The 5,123-nt window shown below is 43.7% G+C and overlaps 1 pseudogene; it reads right to left on the reverse strand.

The window, feature by feature from the left end:
- The window catches only part of LOC102581820 (uncharacterized), a 5,303-nt pseudogene extending 3,340 nt beyond the window's left edge, over positions 1-1,963 (reverse strand).
- Between the last annotated feature and the right edge of the window lie 3,160 nt (positions 1,964-5,123).

The following is a 5,123-nucleotide window of genomic DNA, read 5'->3' on the forward strand; positions in this document are numbered from 1 at the left end:
TTCGCCATCAAATACCTCAATGCAGAATGGTCAGTATGCACTATGACCTTAGTACCAAGCAAGTAGGATCGAAAATTTTCTAATGCGAAAACCACCGCAAGAAGCTCTTGTTCAGTCACAGTATAATTCTTTTGGGCCACATTTAGAGCTTTGCTAGCATAATAAATATGATGGAGTATTTTCTCTCGCCTCTGTCCCAATACCACACCAAGCGCCACTCCACTTGCATCACACATTATCTCAAACAGTTTTCCCCAATCTGGTGAGATAATGATAGGTGCAGTAATCAACTTCTCCTTCAACTCTCTAAATGCTCTCAGAAAAGCATCATCAAAATCAAACTTAGACTCTTTTTCGAGCAGTTTGCACAAAGAATGTGCAATTTTAGAGAAGTCCTTGATGAACCTCCTATAGAAACCTGCATGCCCAAGAAAACTTCTAATACCTTTTACAGAGATAGGTGGTGGAAGTTTTTCTATTACCTCAACTTTTGCTCGATCAACCTCGATACCTTTCTCAGAAATCCGATGGCCTAACACGATTCCTTCTTTCACCATAAAGTAGCACTTCTCCCAATTTAGCACTAGATTGCAATCTTCACACCTTTACAGCACCTCGGCCAAATGATCTAGACAACGGTCAAAAGGGTCACCTACCACAGAGAAATCATCCATGAACACTTCAATAGTGTCCTCCACCATATCAGAGAATATTGACATTATACATCGCTGGAATGTCGCTGGAGCATTACACAAACCAAATGGCATCCTTTTGAAGGCGAAAGTTCCATAAGGGCAAGTGAAGGTGGTCTTCTCTTGGTCCTCTAGAGCTATAGAAATCTGATTGTATCCCGAATAACCATCAAGAAAACAATACCAACCCTTACCAGCAAGTCTATCCAACATCTGATCCATGAATGGCATAGGGAAATGGTCTTTTTCTATCAAAGCATTTAACTTCCTATAGTCCATGCAGACTCTCCATCCAGTCACGGGCCGCATCGGAACAAGCTCGTTTCTTTCATTAGGAACCACAGTGATCCCACATTTCTTGGGCACACATTGAACAGGACACACCCAACGACTATCTGCAATGAAAAAAATAACTTCATCCAACTACTATCTGCAATGGGATAAATTACTCCAGCATCCAACCACTTGATGATCTCTTTTTTGACTACCTCTTTCATGGGTGGATTTAGTCTTCTCTGGTGCTCGATACTAGGCTTGTGATCTGGCATGAGTTGGATTTTGTGAGAACAGATATCAAGAGGAATCCCAATAATATCCGCAATAGTCCACCCAATAGCTCGCTTGAGCCTTTTTAACATAGTCACCAAGCACTCTACTTGTCTTGCATTTAAATTTGCCGCAATGATGACTGGCAAAGTATTATCGCTAACCAAAAATACATACATCAGATGCGGTGGTAGAGCCTTAAGCTCTAATTTCGGTGCCTCCACAATAGATGGTGTCGCGGGTGGGGACTTACGCTTCTTCATGTCTAGCTCAAATTTCTTTGGTTTTGACCGATATTCGCATCTATCTAGTGCATCTACCAACTCATCGTACTCTTCAATACCATCACTCTCGAAGTTCATCATAATTGCTGCTAGTGCTTCAACACCTAGTAGCTCTTGAATTTGCACTTCTGCTCCACCATCAGCTCTGTAAGTTATAGCAGATACTGTTTGGAGCTCACCACTCTGCTTTATGGATCTACAAATATTGAAAGTTGCCTCTTCATTGTTCAATCTGAACTTCATCTGCCCCTACTCTATATCAACCAATGCACGCCCTGTGGCAAGGAATGGTCTCCCAAGGATGATGGGAACCTCAAAATCAACCTCACAGTCAAGAATCACAAAATCCGCCAGAAAAATGAAAGACTTCACTTTTACTAACACATCATGAAGTACACCAATAGGCCTCTTCACAGTTCGATCAGCCATCAGTAACCGCATGGTAGTGGGCTTGGGTCGCTTAGACCCAATTTACTTGTAAATAGACAATGGCATGAGGTTGATGCTAGCACCAAGGTCACACAATGCCTTAGCAAAGTGTAACAGCCCGATAGTACATGGAATCGTGAAGGCACCAGGATCCTCCTTCTTTTGCACAAGAGACCTTGTAGCAATAGCGCTACAATGCTGAAATCTATCATCATCTTCAAAACTTACAGACCTCTTCTTTGTCAGCATATCTTTCATAAACTTTGCATACCCAGGCATTTGCTCCGAAGCTTTTATCAATGGAACGTTGATGGAAAGTTGCTTCAACATAGTAATAAACCTGCGATATTTACCATCTTCAGTCTTCTTCACTAACCTCTGTGGAAAAAGGTGGTGGAGGTCTAGGTATGGGGACCACTTTCTGAGATACCTCCGCTTCTTTCTCTGTCGTATTCTCAGAATCTTCTCTAACCTCTAGCACATCATCTTCTTTTCTTATCTCAACATCCACCACAGACGGCATAGGTGGATCAATGGTTTGCTTACCCCCTCGAGCAGATGGCCTAGGTGGATCTATGGTTTGCTTACCCCCTCGAGTAGTAACTTCCATACAATGACCGTCATTCTTTGGATTTTGGATGGTGTTGCTAGAAAGAGTACTAGGTTGACTGGATTCACTTTAGTAGACTGGGTCATTTGCTGCTCTAGGTGCTTTATTGATACTGCATGCACATCTAACCTTTTGACCAATGCCAGACAAGTCGTTTCTCATCTCCTTCACATTCTCATCAGTTGCATCAAACCTTCTCATCATCTTCTTCATCATAACTTCAATACGTGCCATATTGCCTCCAGGTTCCCTAGCACCAGATTCCCGATTTTGAGGGGGAACATAAGTTCCAACCCGATCGTTTGTGTTTCCATAATTGTTCCTGTTGTAGTTGTTGTCGCGATTGAAGTTCCCATCTCGTACATAGTGACCCTCTCGGTTGTAATTTCCATAGTTCCGACCTTGGTTCCCTTGACCTTGGCGCCAATTTTCCGCGTTGGATCCTTGGGTGTTTGGTCGGAAACCCCCCGTCTGATCATTCACAACGTAAGCATCCTCTTCATAGTAACACTTTTCATCTGGTGGTGGCTGTTCTAGTCAAGTAATTCACAACATTTACCTTCTCTGCACCTCCACTCACATGCTTCAATACCAACCCCAACTCGGTCCTCATCTGAGCCATCTCCTCACGAATCTCATCCGCAGACTGGGTGTTTGTATTCTGAATGGCAAATGTGTTTCTCCCAGTATTTGACCTCCTAGTGCTCCATGCTTTATTGTTGCGAGAGATCTTCTCCAGTTTTTCTGAAATCTGTGCATATGTTCAGTCTCCATATGAACCTCCTGCAATAGTTTCATGCACTGCTTTATTGTTGTCATCCTGACCTCGATAGAAATATTCCTTCAACGACTCATCATCAATACGGTGATTTGGAACACCTCTTACGAATGCAGTGAATCTGTCCCAAGAGCTACTCACAGACTCTCCCGGTAATGCTACAAAATTATTGACCCTATCTTTGTGATTGAGCTTCTTGGACACTGGATAGTACTTTGCTCAGAACACCTCCGTCAGTTGTCTCATGTAAATATTGAGTTATAAGGAAGCTCAGTTGAACCATACTGCAGCATCGCCTGTCAGGGACAAAGGGAACAACTCGTAATCCAATGACATCCATATCCAAGTTTGGTCTACCTACACAACTTTTGCAAACCACCCTTAGCTTGGCTAAGTAAGCATGTGGGTCCTCCGATGGCAATCCTGAGAATAAGCCCTTTGTTGTAAGCATCTACATCAAGCTACTAGTCACCACAAATGTGTGCCCTGGAGGTAGAGGGGGGTAGGACAATAGGTCCATCTGAATCTGCTATATTGACGTTGCCCCGATAGTTGTCACGTTGTCGTGGGCCGAGTGGGTCTTGCACCCTCAACGCATCTCCCAATCGATTGTCAGCTGGAGCCAGGTTGTCCCTATCAACTACCCTTTTGGGTGTTTGGTCGGAAACCCCCCGTCTGATCATTTATCGCATAAGCATCCTCTTCATAGTAACACTTTTCATCTGGTGGTGGCTGTTCTAGTCAAGTAATTCACAACATTTACCTTCTCTGCACCTCCACTCACATGCTTCAATACCAACCCCAACTCGGTCCTCATCTGAGCCATCTCCTCACGAATCTCATCCGCAGACTGGGTGTTTGTATTCTGAATGGCAAATGTGTTTCTCCCAGTATTTGACCTCCTAGTGCTCCATGCTTTATTGTTGCGAGAGATCTTCTCCAGTTTTTCTGAAATCTGTGCATATGTTCAGTCTCCATATGAACCTCCTGCAATAGTTTCATGCACTGCTTTATTGTTGTCATCCTGACCTCGATAGAAATATTCCTTCAACGACTCATCATCAATACGGTGATTTGGGACACCTCTTACGAACGCAGTGAATCTGTCCCAAGAGCTACTCACAGACTCTCCAGGTAATGCTACAAAATTATTGACCCTATCTTTGTGATTTATTTTCTTGGACACTGTATAGTATCTTGCTCGAAACAGTTCTGTCAGTTGGTCCCATGTAAAGATTGAGTTATAAGGAAGCTTAGTGAACCATACTGTAGCATCGCCTGTCAGTGATAGAGGGAACACTCGTAATCCGATGACATCCATATCCAAGTCTGGTCTACCTACACAACTTTTGCAAACCACCCTTAGCTTGGCTAAGTAAGCATGTGGGTCCTCCGATGGCAATCCTGAGAATAAGCCCTTTGTTGTAAGCATCTACATCAAGCTACTAGTCACCACAAATGTGTGCCCTGGAGGTAGAGGGGGGTAGGACAATAGGTCCATCTGAATCTGCTATATTGACGTTGCCCCCGATAGTTGTCATGTTGTCGTGGGCCTGGTGGATCTTGCACCCTCAATGCATCTCCCAATTGATTGTCAGCTGGAATCTGATTGTCCCTACCAACTACCCTCGGCTGTTGTAACTCAACTGCATTACCTAGATTTCCTCCGATCGGCTTAATTGGATCTCCTGGATTGTTCATTCTTCGCAAAGTGCGATTCAACTCTGGATCATAAGGAGTAAGTGGTTCACCTTGGCTCCGTGTACTTGGCATACACTAGAGTC

The sequence above is a fragment of the Solanum tuberosum genome, unplaced genomic scaffold (genome assembly GCF_000226075.1).
Source record: "Solanum tuberosum cultivar DM 1-3 516 R44 unplaced genomic scaffold, SolTub_3.0 scf00326, whole genome shotgun sequence".
NCBI classification, from domain to species: Eukaryota; Viridiplantae; Streptophyta; class Magnoliopsida; order Solanales; family Solanaceae; genus Solanum; species Solanum tuberosum.